The sequence below is a fragment of the Natrix helvetica genome (assembly GCF_964273705.1).
Source record: "Natrix helvetica genome assembly, chromosome: 1".
NCBI lineage: Eukaryota > Metazoa > Chordata > Lepidosauria > Squamata > Natricidae > Natrix > Natrix helvetica.
Window position 1 is genome coordinate 364,799,311 of NC_138548.1, and position 20,753 is coordinate 364,820,063.

At 46.0% G+C, this 20,753-nt stretch overlaps 2 protein-coding genes across 2 annotated transcripts in view; one reads left to right on the forward strand and one right to left on the reverse strand.

The window, feature by feature from the left end:
• LOC309384775 (zinc finger protein 202-like) overlaps positions 1-20,753 on the reverse strand; it is a 152,686-nt gene that overhangs the window by 121,791 nt on the left and 10,142 nt on the right. The window lies entirely within an intron of this gene.
• LOC309382524 (uncharacterized protein) overlaps positions 1-20,753 on the forward strand; it is a gene marked incomplete at its 5' end in the record, with an annotated part of 469,143 nt that overhangs the window by 52,276 nt on the left and 396,114 nt on the right. The gene's annotated exons all lie outside the window — the stretch shown is intronic.

Sequence of the window (20,753 nt, forward strand, 5' to 3'; positions counted from 1 at the left end):
ATGAAATAATGTGGAGAAATGTAAGATTTTACACTTGGACAGAAAAAACAGATTACAGGAAACCTGACTCAAAAACAGAAATTGTGAGAGGGACCTTCGGAGTCCGAATGGGTGATCACTTAAACTTTAGTCACGTGTTTGCGGCAGCAGCCAAAATAGCTAATATTGTATAATAGCTGATATTGTATTAATTGTATGAAGAACATTTGCAGAATTTGGGACTGGCTGGTCTACAGAAAAGAAAGTTTTGGGGTGACACGATAGCAGTATTTGAGAGACTGCCCACAAAGAGGAGGGGGGGGGGTGTCAATTGATTTTCCAGAGCACCAGAAGGCAGGATAAGAAACAATGCCTGTAAAATAATCAAGGAAAGAAGCAACCTCGAATTAACAAGAATCTTCCTTATAGTAAAGACAATTAACCAATGGCACAGTTTCCTTCAGACATTGAGGTTGCTTCATCACTGGATGTTTTTAAGAAGAGACTGGATAGTCACTTGTCTGAAATTAATCCTACATGAATACCAATAGGCCTTGAAATGGTATAAGATCTCCTGCTTGAGCCGAAAGTGGGGATAGGGGCGTCAGCCACCGAGGACTTTTACCGGCCTTAGGACTTCAGGCACCAGGGCTCCGTCAGTTCCTGGATGGATAGAAGGAGAAAGTTGTGTCTCGGCGTATGTGTGTGTGTATGTCTTTAAAAAGAAAAAGAAAAAAATCTTCTGATTCATTAGTGGATCCGGAAGTGAATTAAAATCTCTCTCCAGCAACTCCCCTCTCATCAAATTGGACCCCCCAAAATGTTATCAATACATTTTTTACTAAAATGAGGTTAATTTTGGGTTGGGCCATAAAAATGATTCATGCCATCTGAGAGTCTGTTTGTTTACCTACTAAAAGTAATCTATACAAGTTTAAGATTTTTCAATAAAATGCCAATTTGAAACTTTTCAATTTCCACTTATTTAAAAATGCCCCATCCATTTTCTTCCTGAAATATTTTTTCTCATCCAGAATTTTCATTCCTTGTTCAAACAAATCGTCAAGATTTTCACTTTGTAAAGCCACTTCCTTTTTAAAGCTAAATATAGGAATATTTAATCTTTAACCCCCAATTAAGTCAATTAAGCAAAATTCCAAAAGTCCTTGGAGATGAGATTGGGAGGGGGAGGGGGAATCGCTGGTGGGTCATTCCATGTCAAGTTCAGAAAAGAGCCAAGCTTGACCATCATGGATTTTGATGAAATTTGGTGTGAATATGTGTCACCGTGAAAGACCGAAATTGGTGAATGTCGACATTCACCAGTGAATGTTGGTGAATGTCGACATTCACCGGTGAATGTCGACACATACCAATTTCGGTCTTTCACGGTGACATATATAACGAGTCAGCGTAACGCTTTACTTTTGCTTTTCAATTCGCGGTCCTGGAAACTACTCGTTCTAACCGCGCAGGATCGCAGGTTTAAAAAAAAAAAGCCCGCGAATAGAAGATGCTTAAAAGGAAGCGAGGAGCCGAGGTATTAGGGTAAGGGTATTAGGGTAAGGGTGTCGAGAGGATAAGGACATACACCAAGCAACTATGTGAATGTCGACATTCACCAGATTTCGGACTTTCATTCACCGGTGAATGTCGACATTCACCAGATTTCGGACTTTCACAGTAACATATGCACATCTATAATGAATATTGGTAAAGCGTTTGTTGGCTGATTCGATACTCGCGGAGATATAGTCATTTGTGTGATCCCATACAACAGCCTTCTACAGTATGACTCTGAGGGTTCAGCAACTTTGAGACATAATATCTCTGGCAATATGTTGCTGGGAGAAACAGAATTTGGCCATCTTGTACAACTTGTTGTGCTCTATTAAACAAAATAATAAAAACATTCCCATGAGTGATCTCCATCTATATAAGCTGGAGCAAAGTTGGCCAGAATGAATGCGGCTAGAAAAAATGGTTAAAGTTTGGCTTTTTATATCTCTGGAAGGAAAGCTATGAGAAATGTGAAACTTTCTGCGTAATAACTTAGCAGCACAAGGTTTTTGAATATAAAATTTCATTCTCCTGGTTTCCAATAGTTCGCAAATTGAGTGTAAAGTTGACGGTTTTTGTAAAAAATGCCAAAAGTAGGGTATTTTCATCCCGCTTTTACAAAAAAAGGCCTTCTGGCCACTCCATTAAATCATTCTCATTAGAAAGAGCATGTTTCAACCCCCCTAAAAAAGTAGGGTTGGTGTTTCATCACTGACATATGAAGCCCTAAAAATAGGGACAAAGTTGAGGAAGTTATATGGCAACATCACATGCATTCTATTATTGATTCATCATGTTTCTTTTATTTAAACATCACTACTATTAATTTGTGTTGGTCCATGGTGACATTGTCACTACCAGTTCAGACACTTGACCTGCAACCTCGTCACCATAGGGGGAACACCCAATAGTCGTGCAATATCAGCCACGGGTGTCACTGCGTTAATTGGTTTGCTAGCTGAACTGAAAGAGTTACTGCGTAGCAATGATGTACTGTGCATGTTTTCTAATACATCACACATTCCAGAGACTTCTTTCCCTTTTGATCTTTGTTCGTCTTCAAGAAGGCGGACAACATTTGTTTCTTGCCAAAATGTAACAATTAGATAGATTTGTTTTATTTTGTTATTTTTTTTTATTAAAGTTTGTTTTCATTAGAACATGTTCTCGGGTTTTTTTTTTATTTTCGCTTCTTGAGGATATGCTGTTTGGAAAAGCCGTTGATACCTAGACCTCATTAGTTCAAGGTGAAATTTTTCCCCTGACAATTAATGGCAGCAAGAGGATGGCTTATAATTTACGGCTGTTCCTTCCAAGCTATCTTCAAGAGATAAGCGACCAGGCTAATTAACCATGCCAAGGAAGAAAAAGAAAAAAGATATGAAACGCGCTCAGAGGGATCCCTTTCTTCTGACACAGAGATGCAAGACTTTTCAAGCTTGCTTCCAAAGCACCAGATTTCTTCAGCAGCCGGGCCAACTGTGGGGGCAACTTTTCAACAAGAGGAAACCGCTCCAAGACAGAGGTCAGTCCTTTTTACTTCTAATTATGCACGTCCCCAAATATCTCCAAGAGATTATGACATGCTCGGGGCAAAACCAAAGCATTCCACGTTGCCAGAGCAAACTCACTCCCAAACTTTTGGAGATTATGAAACAATTGATGTCTGTCCAAACCCCTCGCAGCAACTGCCGGAAGAGAAAATTCACCCCCACGCAGAAAGTGAAACTTATGAATCCTTCTCAGGCCCTGGGGAAGATATGAAAAGCTATCGTGACCAGATAGACTTTTTTGAAAAACAGGTCTTACAAGCTAAAAAACACTATGAAAGGCTATTTATTTATTATTTTATTTATTTATTTTACCGTGCTTCTAGACCGCCCCCTCTCCCAAAAGGGACTCGGGGCGGTGTACAGTCCATGCAAAATATATCAAAATACAATAAAAAGTTGAATATGTACAGTTGGAATGGAGGAGGGTAAAAATGGAATTAAAAGAACTGTACAAAGCCAGTATATATAAATATAAGTTTTTAAACCCCTAAAACACACACAATGAATTAAAAGCAATACCCCTAAAATAACCAGTTAATAGTACATTTGCCAGGAGGGACAGTTGTAATTATGCCAGGCCTGCTAATCGGAACAGGTGAGTCTTCAATTTTTGCTGGAAGGAGCGGAGGTCAGTAGTGGTTCTAATGTCGGGAGGGAGGTCATTCCAGAGGGTTGGGCCCATCACAGAGAAGGCCCTACTCCTTGGTGTCGCCCGTTGGCATTGCCTAGTGGACGGCACCAGGAGAAGTCCCTCTCTGTGTGAGCGAATTGGCCGCAGGGATGTATGTGGGAGGATGCGATCCCGCAAGTAACTAGGTCCCGAGCCATGGAGCGCTTTAAAGATGGTAATCAGCACCTTGAAACGCACCCAAAAAACCACAGGTAGCCAGTGCAGCTCGCGCAGGAGAGTACCTCGTACTCCCCATCACAGCCCGCGCGGCTGCGTTCTGAACTAACTGCAGTCTCCGGGCACGTCCCAAGGGCAGCCCCATGTAGAGAGCGTTGCAGTAATCCAGGCGGGACGTCACCAGCGCATGAGTGACCGTGCGTAGGGCATCCCGGTCCAGTAGGGGGCGCAATTGGCGCACCAGGCAAACCTGGTGGAACGCCCCCCTTGCCACGGCTGCCACATGGTCATCCATTGACAGCCGGGCATCAAGGAGGACGCCCAAATTGCGCGCCCGTTCCACAGGGGGCAATTGTTCGCACCCTATGGCCAGCGATGGAATCAGCTGGCTGAACCGAGGTGCCGGTAGCCACAGCCACTCAGTCTTGGAGGGGTTGAGTTTAAGTCTGTTGTCCCCCATCCAGACCCCGACGGCTTCCAAACACCGGGACATCACTTCGACAGCCTCGTTGGGGTTCACTGTTGCTAGAGGCAAGTAGGAGGGGTTTCCCCACTTCCAAAATGTCTGAGGACGCCATCTTGCCTTCTCTTCCACAACCTAAGACACACCCCCTGGTGGAAAAAGTGTCAAACAAATCAGAACAGAGAGATATGTACACGTCACCAAGGTCATGTGATCTTCTTTGTTCTTCAGATTCTGCCACGTACGCAGGTCTGTTGCAGCCAAGGAGTGAAGCTGCACTGCCATCTCATGGCAAAAATTTATTAGAGCAACAATTAAATAAATTGCAACAAACCTGGACAGACCTATCTATAAGTCATCCAGATGTCCAAGCTGCAATGCCTCCAAAGGTTAAGTCTTCAACTCCCCCTGGTGGTGTTGGATTTTCCCTAGATGGAACAAGGCAAAGCCAAAGGCAAATGCCAGCCCCTCAAGCAAGCCAATTTAATGTTGCCACACAAAGATCAATGGTGCACTTACAGCGCCCCCTGGTTCAACAACCAATTTTTCAACCTGCACAGCAAGTTGTTCAAATGCATATCCCTCAGCAGGCATTTTCTGTCACTCCTTTGACTGGTGAGTCAAAATTAAAGGAGTCAGGAGAGAATTATAAAGCCTGGGTCAGTGAGATTGCACTCTTGCTTCGCAGAGAAGGTACCCACTGTATGGTTTTTAATCCTCCTGCACAACCGTGGACTCCTGCAATAAGAGACCTAGAGAATAGGGCGTGTACAACTTTGCTCATGTTTATGGATACTGAAATGCAGGTTACCTTTCCACCTGATGCAACAGCCCAACAAATTTGGGCTATTTTGGAAGATTGCTACAGGCCCATTTCAATTGAATCTTCATGTTTGCTCATGTCTGAGTTCCATGGTTCGAAGTTGAAACCTGGTGAACGAATTGGTGGACATTTGACCAAACTGAAAAGAATGAGAAGTGAATTGAGAGAAAGTGGCCATGTAATCGATGATATCCAAATGATTAGCATCATCATTAACTCATTGAATTATGAATGGAAAGATGCCATTGCAAAGATTAAGTACGTGCCTATTGCCCAACGCACAGTTAACCGTGTCTGCAGACTTTTAGTTGAGGAGGAAGCTATTAAATTAGCTACGCCACATCTGCAACGACCCCCAGCGTCAAGAGCTCCAGCAAGACGTCCCTTCCGAGGAAGAGGCTACGCTCCAAGGATGCCAAAATGCTACATCTGCAGTCATGTGGGACATAACACCCGGGATTGTCCCCAACGAGTTCCAGCTCCCGTCACGCACCAGCCCAGAGGAACAGACTCCAGAGGCAGAGGTAGAGGTGGAAGACAAGGTCGTCATGGTCCAAGGCGTGATCCACAAGCTCCACTCGCAACATTGGCCATAACCAACGTTCCACAACCTGATCCAAAGTACGACAGACGTCTTTTGTGGACTTTAGATAGTGGAGCAGCTGTACACGTTACCCACAGAAAGGAACTTTTCACAGAGATGGGCGAGCCAGAGCCCGAATATCGAGAATTGTACACTTTTTCCAACCACACTTGCAAGGTCATGGGAAAAGGAACTGTTTACATTGAAGAGCTCGATACATTCATCCCTGATGTTTATTACATACCTTCAGCAACCAGTAATTTGCTTAGTCAAAGTCATTTGTCTAGAGAGTTAAAGTTCCAGGTTCACCACCTCGAGAAAGCAAGTTACATAGTTAAAGATGGAGATATTGTTGCTGAAACCATGCTGATTGGTGGTGTTTATTACTTAAAGCCAAAGCCTAAAGGGCAAGCACAGGCAAGTATGCAAACCCGAAAAAGGGACAGCACAGGCCCAGAGAGAGTTGGTTCAGAGAGAGAACCCGTTGCTATGCCAAAGGATCCTAAAGCCAATAAACAGAGAAAACAGAAGCAGGTTGCTCAGAGCAAACCTGAGGTTCCTCATGAAACTGTTAATGTTGTGAATTCACTAACTGGTAAACCTTTGCATTCCAGGTGTATCCACAAGTGGCATAGAAGATTGGGGCACGCCAGTTTCCGTGTTCTTAGAAGGATGCCGGAGTTCGCAAAAGGTTTGGATCTAAAGGGGTGTAAGGTGTTTTTGGATTGTGCAGTTTGCAGGAAAGCTAAATCCAAAGCAGCTGCAATTCCCAAACACGCTACACGCCTGTCAACACGCATTTTTGATTTGGTACACACTGACATAGTGGGTCCTTTCCCACCATTATTTGGTGGTAGAAAGTACTTTCTAACAATTGTAGATAATCATTCTAGATATGGATTTGTATATCCTATGAGAGAGAAATCTGAAACCTTTCAGATCTTTAAAGACTTTGCAGCTTTTGTTTCTACACAATACCAAGTTCGCATCGCCAGAATCCAGAGTGACCGTGGTGCAGAATTCATGTCTCAGCGTTTCCAGGACTGGATGCGTAAGAATGGAATTCTTCATCAGACATCCGCTCCATATACACCGGCTCATAACGGAGTCGTAGAAAGAAGACAAGGAGTTCTACAAACCATGATGCGTTGTCTCCTAGAAGATGCCAATCTCGGTAGCATATACTGGGGTGAAGCAATCAAATATGCAAATTACATTGTCAACTGTACTTGGAGCAGTGTAATCAATCAAATTCCTTTCTACATGCTGTATGGCTACAAGCCTGATCTCAAGAACCTCCACATTTTTGGTTCATATGCTATGGTGAACACTCCCTTAACTCAAAGAAGAAAAGGAGGTCCAGTAGCAAAGAGACTGAGATTCATGGGTATTGATGATAACTCAAAATGGTGCAAATTTATTGATCCTAAACATGTAATTGTGATTTCCCAATCTGCTAATTTTGAGGAAGATATTGATTGGTCCAGGATTCATTCCAATGATCCTGGAGTTTATTTTCCTAGAGATGATATTGTAGATGCCACGCAGCCTGATGACCAAGATTCACAGGCAGATATTCCATCTACCAGTTCTTCTCAACCTGATGTTCCGTCTTTGCGAGCTACCGATGCTGATGCTAGCGACGAATATGAGGATGAGGATGAAGCAGAAGAAGAATGGACTGTTGTTCCGAGACGTTCCAAGAGGTCACAAAAGGAATCCCTCCACAGTGATATTCATGGCAACTGACAAAAACACCTTTGCCTTTGATTTGCAATGTTACACTTCCTCCTGATACATTTACACAGATCAAGCAGCTTCCTGATTCAGAGCAAGACAAATGGTATGAAGCAATGCAGGATGAAATGGACAGTTTAAAGAAACTTAATGTATTTACACCTGCAAAACCTCCAGCAAACAAAAAAGTCATTGGCACTCGATGGGTCTACAGAATCAAAAAGAAACCAAATGATGAGTCATTGTACAAGGCCAGACTTGTAGCTCAGGGTTTCGCTCAACGTTATCTTGAGGACTACGCAAACACCTACTCACTGACAATCAGAACTGAAAGTGCGAAAATTGCTTTAGCCACTGCAACTATTCTTGGTTTAGAAGTTTTCCAGTTCGATGTTGACATGGCTTATCTACATGCTGACCTAGATGAAGAGATCTACGTGAGAGGCCCTCCAGGATTCCGACAGCAAGAAGAGGATACCTGGTTTCTAAATAAAAGTCTTTATGGTCTGAAACAGTCAGGTTTAATGTGGTACTTATGTCTTACTGTCAAACTAAATTCAATGGGCTTTATTAAGTCCGAAACTGATGAGTGCGTGTTCACAAAAAGATCTAACAATGCATATGAGATAATTCTTGTTTATGTTGATGATATTGTTTATATTGGTCCAAATAAGAAAATGAGTGAGATTTTTGCTAAAAGTTTGCAGAGATACTTCACACTAAAATCTTTAGGACACATTAGCACTTATTTAGGTGTTCAAATTGAAAAGACACAGAAGGGGTTTAGTCTTTCACAAAAGGAGAAAATTGATTACATTCTGCATCATTGCAACATGAAGGATGCTAACACAACAAAGACACCCATGCAAACAGATTTTCACAATTTGACACATAAATCAAGTACTGAGTTCGAGGATCAAACACTTTATCGTTCAGTCATTGGGTCACTGTTGTACATTAGTAGTTGGATCCGACCCGACATTGCACTTAGCGTTAATCTCTTGTCACGACACGTAGGTAAGGCAAAACAATTTCATTGGACATGCGTTAAGAAGTTATTGAAATACCTGGACTTCCGGTTCCGGCTGTTGAATGCGACGGGCGTGCTTTGCTCGCCCCGCGCGCTTTTGGTGGGCTCCCCCCTGATCGGGGGGGGGGGGCACGGGGAGCCTCGTAGGGGCCCCTGCCGAGGGGGCGGTTAGCTGGGGGTCCTCTGCATCGGTGGCTGCGGGGGGCTCCCTGCATTGCCCTAGGCACCAGGAGGCAAAAGGGAAGGCGCAGGGCTGCGCTTTCGCATCGAGACAGCTGGGCGAGATTGATGATTTGAAGGCTGCAGCTGCAATGTGGTGAGGTGGAAATTCCCCCCGTTCCCTTTCCTGACTAAAAAAAAAAAAGACTGCCAGCTTTTTAAAAAACACTCAATCCGTTCCTGGGAAGTGTGACTGGAGGGAGGGGGATTTCCTCCCCCCTTGGATAAGTGGCTCTAAACTGATCTCTGCCCCCGGAGGAGGAGGAGGGGGGAGAGCTCTGGAATGAAATCACACTCATAGCAAGCAGCAGATCTACTTTACTGCAATTGTGAAAATGAGGTGATGATCTGACTTTTTGAAAACTTTTGGTTTGATGCCTTCTGATCCCGGTGCTGGCAAGGCAAGATGGCACACTTCCGTTGTCTTCATATACTCTGAAATTTGACTCCACTCACAGAAACTGCTGGCATTTTGCCTTTGTCTCCGTGACACTCAGAGATATCTCTTGATACATTATATTCTGGACTTGGAACAATGGATTTTATTGTCTGGATTTAAACTTTAGAAAAGGTCTTTATTTGTCTGGACTGCCTGCCTCGTGATCTCTCTCGGCTATCCACTTTTACAATTGCTTTCTTCCTCTATTGACACAGACATTTCTGAGCTCCCCTTACCAAAATGGCACCAAAAAGACCACCACCTGGGAAACCAGGCTTTGCTGGCTCTGCCCCAACATCTTCAACGCCCAGCCCCAGCGGGCAACAGACACTAACATCTTTGCTGCAGCCCAAGCTCCCTGAGGAGGACCTAACCCAACAGATGCTACAAAAGATTTTAAAGGGGCAGGTGTTAGGGTTCTAAATACCATGCAGAAATAAATCATTGTCCAAGGCAAAACATCCTTAATGGTGCAATTTATTCCACAGGCATGTTAGTACAGCTATGGAAATTTCAACTCTGGAAGTACATTCTCTAAGTTCAACCAGTTGAAAGTTCATGATCTCTCCCCACACCCACAAATCCATCACATGTTCCAATCATCATCTTCCACGCTGGCATGTACACCCATCTTCTTCCGGCCAGGTGTCGATGTGCGGAGACAAAAGATGACCTTGGCTTCTACAAAAGAATGTCAACAATCCATTCTACAATCCTACTCCTTTTATTTCCCCCTCCCAACTACTACACTATTGAAACAGCATAGAAAATTATAAGAAAGTGTGGCAGGCCAAAGATCCTAAAAAGAATATAATTACAGGCCTGACAGGCGGCCTCTCCTCAAAAGAAAAACGTTTCCTGCAAAGAGAATAACATAAAAGTTAACATAACAAAATTAACCACCTCTTCTCCACCCAGGGGAACCCCTTGACTTCTCGGGAAACTTCCCATTGAATTGCTTTACTAACTTCTCCACTTTCAGGTTCCCACTGTTTACCCAATTAGCTTCAGACCAAGGGTAACCCTTCCAATGCACTAAGTACTGTAAGCAACCCCTATTCAGCCTGAAATCTACAATTTTTTCCACCTCAGATTGTGTTTCCCCTTCCATCACTACAGGAGGAGATTGAGCTTGGGTGGATGCTCTTCTGTTAGACCCAATTACTGGTTTCAACAAGCTACAATGAAATTCTGGGTCAATTTCCCCTAGACTTCTGGGTAGACTGAGTTGAACTGTAACTGAGTTAACTATCTTCACTATTGGGAATGGACCTAGAAATTTTGGACCCAATTCCTTGCTAAGCATTTCTAATCTTATGTATTTGGTAGATACAAAAACATTGTCCCCCACACGGTAGGGGTTTAGGAGTGAGTGACGTTGATCATCTTGCTTCTGGTAGGCTTCTGCTGCAACTGCTAGAGCCTTCTTCGTATTCTCCCATCCTTTCTTTAACATGTCCATCCATTCACTCAAAGACATGAAAGAAGGAGGTTCTCTAGGCAACTCAGGCATGGCAACAACTTCCATGCCACTGGTAATCTGGAAACCCACTAATCCTCTGCTGCTGTGGACCGCATCGTTGTACGCCACTTCGGCGAAGGGTAGCAAGTCCGACCAGTTGTCTCGCTGATAGTCCACAAAACACCGGATGTATTGTTCCACCACCGCATTGGCTCCCTCTACTGCGCCGTTCATGCTGGGATGAACCTCTGAGCTCAATTCTTGTGTGGACCCAATGGATCTCAGGACCTCTCTCCAGAACTTGGTTGTGAACTGGACTCCGCGGTCTGAAATGATCCTCTTGGGTACTCCATGCAGGCGATAAATGTGTTTCACAAACATTTTCGCTAATTCGTTTGCGGATGGCAATCCTGAGCAAGCAATGAAGTGTGCCTGCTTAGAAAACAAATCAATAACAGTCCAAATTACTTTATGCCCACTGCTGTCTGGGAGTTCCATGATGAAGTCCATTGCGACCTCTTCCCATGGCCGTTTCAGGCTCTCTGCTGCAGGTGCTGTAGGTTCTGGGCTCTTGGATCCAATCATCCATGGCTGGCCTTGTTCCTCCTCCGAGGCCTCCCCTTTGGTAGGACTCTTCGTCACCTGAAGTTGGGGGTCCTCTTCCAGAGGTCGGTTGGGCATTTCCCCCTCCGAGGCCTCCCCCTTAGTTGGACTCTTTGTCACCTTCAGTTGGGGATCCTCCTCCGGAGATTGTTTGCCCTTTTCCTCTTCCGAGGCCTCCCCCTTGGTAGGACACTTCGTCACCTTAAGTTGGAGATCCTCTTCCAGAGGTCGTTTGCCCAGATGACTTTTCTGTGCTGGCATCTGGGGCCCTCTCTTTACCACCATGGCGACCGGTACACACATTTGTTCTTCGGCAATTCCCTCCTCCGAGGCCTCCCCCTTGGTAGGACTCTTCGTCACCATAAGTTGGGGATCCTCTTCCAGAGGTCGTTTAGGCTTTTCCCCCTCCGAGGCCTCCCCCTTAGTTGGACTCTTTGTCACCTTAAGTTGGGGATCCTCCTCCGGAGAATGTCTGCCCTTTTCCTCTTCCGAGGCCTCCCCTTTGGTAGGACACTTCCTCACCTTAAGTTGGGGATCCTCTTCCAGAGGTTGTTGGCCCAGATGACTCTTCTGTGGTGGCATCTGGGACCCTCTCTTTACCGCCGTGGTGGTTGGTGCGCACGTTTGTGGCATTGGGGCTGGAGCCAAGCACTCTGACGCTCTGTGGCCAAGTTGACAACAATGGTGTCATTTAATTGGGCCCCACGAGGAATGGAACCTAGTTACATCTCTAAACTCAGGAACCGTTTCATCACACTGCCTTGCTCTCCAACTTGCAGCTGCCCCCTTGGTAAACCCTTCTTCCATGGTGGAGATTGCTTCTCTGTAGGAAGGGGGAGTAAGAACCTTTTGGGGCATTGCAGATGCACCTTGTTCCGCTTCCCATCTTGCAGGCCTGGCTTTGGTAATCCCTTCTTCCATGTTGGTGATTGCTACTCTGTAGGAAGGTGGGGTAAGAACCACTTGGGGCCTTGCAGGCGCACAATTTCCCGCCATCCACAATGCAGGCCTCTGTTTGGTAATCCCTTCTTCCATGGAGACTTCTTCTCTGTAGGAAGGTCTGGTAAGAACCTTTTTGGGCCTTGCAGGGGAGACTGGAACCGGTGGGGAGGTCAATCCCTCGGTTGGCCACTGCCCAGCTTTCTGCCATGGTGCCATCTGCTGAGGGAGGGCATGTGCCCACTGGCATCCCTCCCATCCATGACCTGGGGTTAAGACCCATCCCGGGGTTGCCTGCTTCACAGGTTGCAGCTCAACCAATGATGGCTGGCTAGGGGGTTTTACGTGCCAAGGACCCTCCTGCTGGCTTGGAGGAGTTATGGGCCAAGTAGGTGCCCTTTGCTGGCTTGGATGAGTTATGGGCCAAGTAGGTGCCCTCTGCTGGCTTGGAGCATTTCCCCATGCTGATGGCAAAGGAGTTTGTAAGTAGCATCTCTTCCATCCAAGTCCTGGGAGGAAAGCCCAATTTACTGCCCAATTTGCTTCATTTACTGGTTGCAGCCCCATTTGTGGTGGCTTGCAATTGACAGATGCTGGACAAATTCCTTCTTCCTGCCTCCTTTGAAATTCCCATTTTGAAAGGGAATCTTTCTCCCAGCTAATTGCAGGGCCACAAGCCATTTCATTTATTGCCGTCTGGAAGGAGCCCAAACCTCTGTTCTAGGGGTTTTTTTTTTTTCAAGCCTTGTGGCGCCTTTGCGGCCTCTCTTGCGGCGACGAACCACCCTGGCACCTTGGTTTACCGAGGAGCTAAGGGTGATGAAACGCCACAAGAGACGCCTAGAGAGTCGTTGGAGATCCTCCCGTTCCGAATTTGACCGAGCACAGGCACGAGCATATTTGAAGACGTACCTTGTGGCATTAAGAGCGGCCAAACGTCAACATTGTGCCGCTCTTATTGCGTCTGCAGATAACCGCCCTGCTGCCCTGTTTCGGGTAACCCGTTCCCTCTTGTTTGAGAGACCACGGGAAGCCCCATTACAGGGCAGAGCAGAGGAGTTTGGGAATTATCTACAGGATAAAGTCGCTCAAATCCGGATGGGATGGACCCCTTTCAGTGATTCAGTAGAGACGCCCGTTGCGAGTCTTGAGGGACCGCTTTGGGAGGAGTTCGACTCGGTTGCCATCGAGGATTTGGACAGGTTGCGTGGACGTCTGCGACCTACCACATGTTTATTGGACCCGTGTCCCTCCTGGCTTGTACTGGCATCCTGGGAGGTTACGCGCGACTGGCTCCTGGGCCTGGTGAACGCCTCGCTGGGTGAGGGTTCTCTACCGGCCGCCTTGAAAGAGGCGGTGGTGAGGCCCCTGCTCAAGAAGCCTTCCCTGGACCCAACGGACCTAGTCAATTATCGTCCAGTCTCCAACCTTCCTTTTTTAGCGAAGGTTGTAGAGAGTGTGGTAGCACAGCAGTTCCCACGTCACCTGGAGGAAAATGATTATCTAGACCCGCGCCAGTCCGGCTTCCGACCCGGGCACAGCACAGAGACGGCCTTGGTCGCATTGGTTGATGATCTCTGGAGGGCCAGAGATAGGGGTTGTTCCTCTATCCTGGTCCTATTAGATCTCTCGGCGGCGTTCGATACCATCGACCATGGTATCCTGTTGCACCGGCTAGAGGGGCTGGGAGTCAGGGGCACCGTCTTACGGTGGTTTGGCTCCTACCTCTCTGATCGGACGCAACGTGTGTTGACAGGGGAGCAGAGTTCGACCCGGAGGCCACTCACATGTGGAGTGCCACAGGGATCGGTACTCTCGCCTCTCCTGTTCAACACATATATGAAACCGCTGGGCGAGATCATCCGTGGTTTTGGGGTGGGATATCATCTGTATGCTGATGATACTCAGCTATACATTTCCACCCCGAACCACCCCAATGAGGCCGTCGAAATGATGTCCCGGTGTCTGGAGGCCGTACGGGTCTGGATGGATGGCAACCGACTAAAACTCAACCCTTCCAAGACGGAGTGGCTGTGGCTTCCGGCCTCCCGGTTCAACCAGGTGTTTCCATCTCTGGCCATCGGGGGCGTCCAACTAGCCCCCATGGAACAGGTGCGCAATTTGGGCGTCCTCCTGGATGCCCGGCTGTCCATGGATAACCATGTAACAGCCGTGGCAAGGGGGGCGTTCCATCAGGTCCGCCTGATGCGCCAATTGCGCCCCTTATTGGACCGGGATGCCCTACGCACAGTCACCCATGCGCTAGTGACGTCTCGCCTGGATTACTGCAATGCTCTCTACATGGGGCTTCCCTTGAGATGCACTCGGAGACTACAGTTGGTCCAGAACGCGGCCGCGCGGGTGATTATGGGGAGGACTAGGTACTCCCCTGTAACACCTCTCCTGCGCGAGCTGCACTGGCTTCCTGTGGTCTACCGAGTGCGTTTCAAGGTTTTGATTATGATCTTTAAAGCGCTTCATGGCACAGGGCCTAGTTATATGCAGGATCGCATCCTGCCCCACACATCCCTACGACCAATTCGCTCACACAGAGAGGGACTTCTCCGGGTGCCGTCCGCCAAACAGTGCCGGGGGGCGACACCCAGGAGCAGAGCCTTCTCTGTGGTGGGCCCAGCCCTGTGGAATGACCTCCCCCGTGACATCAGGATTATTTCCGATCTCCGCTCCTTCCGTGTTCAGCTGAAGACCCACCTCTTTCAATTATCTGGCCTGGCTCAATCGTAATTATTCTTATTCCTCCTAACTGTTTTTAAATTGTATTTTAAACGTTAAATCTTAATTTTTATATTGGGTTTTTACAATTGGGGTATTTTAATGCGGGTTTTTTAACTGTCTATATGATGTAAATTGTTTACCTCCTCCGAGTCCGTGTTTGTGTATCTGTATGTACGTTCTGTATGTACGCCTATGTGTTTTATATATTTTCTATGTTTTATATGCCCCATTGTACGCCGCCCCGAGTCCTACTTGGAAAGGGAGCGGCTAATAAATTCAAACTTATTATTATTATTTCCAAGCTGGGGGGAAGGAGGGGGAGCATGCACTCACAATTTTGCTGAAGAAGTCCGTCTGAGATTTCCTTCGTCTTGTCGCGTCTCCTCCTGCATTCCTCCAGATGCAATTAAACTGGAAACAGCATTCCATTGCCTTTGAAGTTCCGTACTCCTCTTCTTATCACCAAAAGCTTCTCATTTATCTTCGCTGATATTTACGCTGTCCCGGCCAGCATTGGGGATGCCGAGACCCACATCACCAGATCTTCCATCACCAGCCCTTCCCCCTTGATAGAGGGAGGGAGCTAGTGAAATATTTTTAAAGTAGAGAGTTGAAATAATGTTAGGGTTCTAAATACCATGCAGAAATAAATCATTGTCCAAGGCAAAACATCCTTAATGGTGCAATTTATTCCACAGGCATGTTAGTACAGCTATGGAAATTTCAACTCTGGAAGTACATTCTCTAAGTTCAACCAGTTGAAAGTTCATGATCTCTCCCCACACCCACAAATCCATCACATGTTCCAATCATCATCTTCCACGCTGGCATGTACACCCATCTTCTTCCGGCCAGGTGTCGATGTGCGGAGACAAAAGATGACCTTGGCTTCTACAAAAGAATGTCAACAATCCATTCTACAATCCTACTCCTTTTATTTCCCCCTCCCAACTACTACACTATTGAAACAGCATAGAAAATTATAAGAAAGTGTGGCAGGCCAAAGATCCTAAAAAGAATATAATTACAGGCCTGACAGCAGGAGGAACTGAAGAATCAACTAAACGAAATGAATGAACAGCTCAGAGAAAATCAGAACCGAATGGCCCAAAATACACAAAGATTGGAAGTTTTGGAGGAGGGGACGGCTGAGATGAGGGGGGTCCAGAGAGGAAACCAAGAACTTGAGAACCAACAGATAAAAATGGAGTTTGAAAGGATGTCTTTTTTCCTTAGATTTCAAAATGTAATTGAGGCTGATGATGAAGATTTGAGGGAAATTATGACAAAATTATTGGCTGAATATATCAAAAAAGACAGACAACAGCTGGGATGGGATATTGACCTGGTCTATAGAGTTAACTCAGCTTATGCCAGAACACATAATGTTCCAAGGGAGGTCCACATTAAATTTCTTAGAAAGACTACAAGAGATGAGATTCTGAGTGCACAAAGGGGGCAAGTGTTAAAATACAAGGATAGAGAAATAGCCATCTTGAAACAAATCCCAAAGAAAGTTAGAGATAAAAGAAAAAAATATTCGCTCTTAGCGAATAAATTATACCAGAAAGGGGTTTGGTTCAGATGGCTCATGCCAGAAGGTATGCTAATATTCTGGGAGGACACTAGAGTTAGAATTAATACAACTATGGAGGCTGAGGCCTTCATGGAAAAAAACAAAGTCCTCCTGGATAAAGCTGATGATACCACACGGGACATACAGGACACGGGAGGTGCTGGAGCCTTGCTGGTGGAGAGAGAAGAGGCAACACCGAGAAAACTTAGATCACAAAAGTGAATTAGAAAAACAATGCAATTGCTAATACAGAGAACTTTTTCTGTTTGATATAAAATAGATTGAAATTATTTGAAGATAAAAGGTTAAAATATGCTGTCAAAATATTGTTAAGTAGTAACAACCTAATGTACTAATAAGTGAAAGTTATGAGAATTGGGGGGAGTGTCATTTCCTGCATAATGTAGCTGTCAAAATTTGTAACACTATCCACTATCCCTTTTCCTGAATTTTTTTGTAAAACCAATAAAAATTTTGTTTGAGAAAAAAAAGAAGTTATTGAAATACCTGAAACACACTAAACATATGAAGTTATTGTTAGAACCAACACATACTGATTATGCAGAATTATGTTGTTATGCAGATTCTGATTAGGCAAGTGATAAGAAATCACGCAAAAGTACTTCAGGTTACATGATGTTCCTAAATGGTTGTCCTGTTTACTGGCAAGTGAGAAAACAGAATTTTGTTTCTTGCTCATCTACTGAAGCTGAATATGCTTGTGTTTCACATGCATGTAATTCTCTAACATAGTTTGATGCTTTGATCACAGATATCTGGACACGTCCGATTTGACCGATCACCGTGATGGAAGACAATGTATCGGTGGTTTATATTTCTGAGTCACATTTCATAGGTTCTAGGTCCAGACACATTGACATTCGTTATCAAAACATAAAGCAATTAGTTAAACAAGGTTTTGTTAAATTGCAATATGTGTCTACACATGATCAAATTGCTGACATGCTCAACAAACCGCTTCCAGCAGCTCAACATGAGTATCTGCGGAAGAAGATGTGCCTTATTTGATGATTTCATTATGTCCGCTCAACTGGCAAAAGAAGGGGTGTTACTGCATTTATTTGGTTTGCCAGCTGTGCCCACATTCTGAGTTATACGGCAGAATGAACTGTTTCTTATCAGCAATGATTTACTGTGCATGTCATACATTCCACATACCTTCACTTTACCTTTTTCCTTTGTCCACCTGCTAAGGCAGACAGGAACTCTCTGCCAAGATGTAGTTATTTAGCTAGTAAGTTTGTATTTTTACTTTCTTTACAATAAAATGTTTTTCTTAGAATATACATCGGGTTTATTTTGCTTATTTCAAATGTATGCTTCAAGGATATGCCAAGATCCATACCTCATTAATTTACAGGGTGGAATTCACACCCTAATATACCGACTATCCAGATCACTCATTCTGCTCATGTTGTGCGCTCTCCTGGTCTGTCCCGGCTACTTTGTGAGGACTCCAGCTGATTGGCGCAGCGGGGCTCCCTTCCCCTCCACTATCGACCGGTTGACACTTCTTGACCGTCCAATGATGTCATGAGCTGTGTGACACATTGGGAGTGGCTGTGTCTCTGTTTCGCCCAGTGGCCGCCTGCTTAAGAATTGATCTTGAATCTTCCCTAGCTGGATGGATGACCCTGACTAAGATTCGCTCATGAACCTTCCCTGGCTGGACGGATGACCCCACCTCTCATGTGCTTTGGCTGCAGTTACTGTGGGACGCTGGTTCGCGTCAGTTGTGGGGAGGGCGATGGGCAGCACGTCATAGTTAAGGGAGGGGAGGGGATGTGGTGCATGGGTGGATATGAGTGTGGTTAAGGATGCATATATGCGGTGGTGGGGTTAGAACTGACTTTGTATATTTCCTTTTTTGTGATTCGTCATTTGGTATCGGTTATCTCAGGGTTTGCATAGAACGAGATAAAGCATCTAAAACACCAAAGTACTTCTCTGTCTATCCTTGGCAAATGCCAGAACATTGACAGTAAGTCAGTTCTCACAAACAATTCTTTTGTGGACTGTTGGCTATTGAGTGCAGCCTGGGTTGGAGGACTGATGCCTGAAGTGGCTGAATCAGGAGGGATGGAGATAGTCACAGGGGCTGAGGCCACCGCTTCAGACATCTCGGTGCCAGCTGAGACACCTGCTGTGGACGTGTGCCTGACGGAGCGGACCATTGCAAGCCAGCAGTCTGCTGCAGTGGGGCCTTCACCCAGCTAGGCGGCTCCGGTGGAGGAGTGGTGGAAAAAAACAGTGCTGGCTGCTAGCTCGGGCCCACCTTTGGCTACTCCTCAGGGAGGCCAACTAAGGCGGTGGAGTTACTCCACTGCCCTGGGTAGCCAAACGATGGACTGTCTACGTGAGTGGTTTGGTGAAGCTAGATTTCGTGAAAGTGGGCCCAGTGGGCCCTGGTATCAGGAGGAAAGAGGCAGGGAGGTCCAGTTGAGTAGCCAGTATTTGTTGCATCCATCCCCACAGCCCGTCTCTCGCTTTTGCCTTGCTAGCCTGAAGTTATGGCTGGAGGGGTCTCAGTACTATTCTAAAAGCCTTGGTATGGAGTCAGCACCCAGTTACCAGTCGCAACAACTGAAAGACCCACCAGTCAGAGATAGAAGCCACTGTTAGGCGCCACCTGTGGTGGCCAGTCCACAGCCGGCACACCCATGGCCAGCAGGAGGCCAGCAGAGTCAAGCCATAGTGGGGCCCTGGGAGCTGCCTCCTCTTTGTGTGCCCTTTGATGGAAACCCCAATAAAGTGGCCTTCTTCCTAGGCCAGGTGATTGAACACATGGACAGATACGGCCATCTGTACAATTCACAGTAGGCAATGGTTATGGCCATTGTGGCTGTCCTAGAGGAGGAGGCCACAGATTGGGCAGCGGACCTCTACAACAAACATAGTCATGAACTATGGCATTGTGGGTTGTTTTTGGATGTGTTGCAGAGGGTTGTGTTCCAAGGCCCAAAGGTGGAGGGGAGTTAATGGCCTAACCCCAGAGGGGTCGGCTGGTGGGAGACTATGTTCATGATTTCCGGGGGTTGTCAGGGAAGCTATTGTACTGGCTAGAATGACTGCTGGTGCACCAATTTAAGGCTGGCTTGGATAGGTCACTTCGACAAGCATGTATTTATTGTGGATTAGTGTCTTGATTGTGGACATGCTATCAAGCAGCTACTGAGCTGGAGGCAAAATGGAGAGATCTTCGACCAAAAGAAGAGGATGGTGTGAGACCACGTTGATTCCCAGAACACACCTGAGGCCGTACCCCGGGGCTATTGCCACCCTGAACTGTTCCAGCTGAGAAGACCATGCTGACTAAGACACCCATGTTGTTTTTCCGGTGCGGGAAGCCTGGGCATCAAGTAGCTGATGGGGGGATCCTCCCAAGGACTAAGTTTTGTGTTCCACCCAGCAACTAATGGGGCTGTTGAACGGACTAATGTCGTGGTGGAACAGTACCTCCATTGTTATATGCAATATCAACAAAGGGATTGGGCAGAATTACTGCCATTTCCTGAGGTTGCAAAGAAAAATGCAGTACATAGCAGCACGGGGTATATCCCGTATCATTTGGTGAGTGGGATTGATTTTGTGGCTATCCCTGAGTGTCCCTGGGAGCCTCCTACCAACATGAATATGAAAGATTGTTTAAACATTGTGCAGACAGTATGGAAACATGACCACGGCACTTTTCAAACAGTGGCTGAAACTTACAAGAGGCAGACAGATAAGAAACGGAGCCAACAACCCAAGTTACAGGTGGGGGTTAATGTGTTCCTGTCTATAAAATACCTCCGACTGAGGGTGCCAAGTCAGAAGTTGGGCCATAAATTCAAAGGTCCCTTCCCAGTTGTGCAGGTAATTAATCCGGTTACTGTGGAGCTTAAATTACCCCCTATGTTGGGAAAGACCCATCCAGTGTTCTACAGTAGCCTTCTTCAACCAGCATATATGACATCTTTAAGAGGTGATCCCAGGCCATTGCCTTTGTTGGTTCAGGTTGTGGGGGAGCAGCATTACAAAGTCATCCAAATCCTTGATTCAAGAAAACATCGGGGCCACATACAATATCTAGTGCTTTGGATGGGGTACCCTCTCTCGGACGCCTCATCTGTGAGGGCCTCAGATTTATGCGCACCACAGCTGGTTGCTTTGTTCCATCACCAACATCTGGGTAAACCAGGGA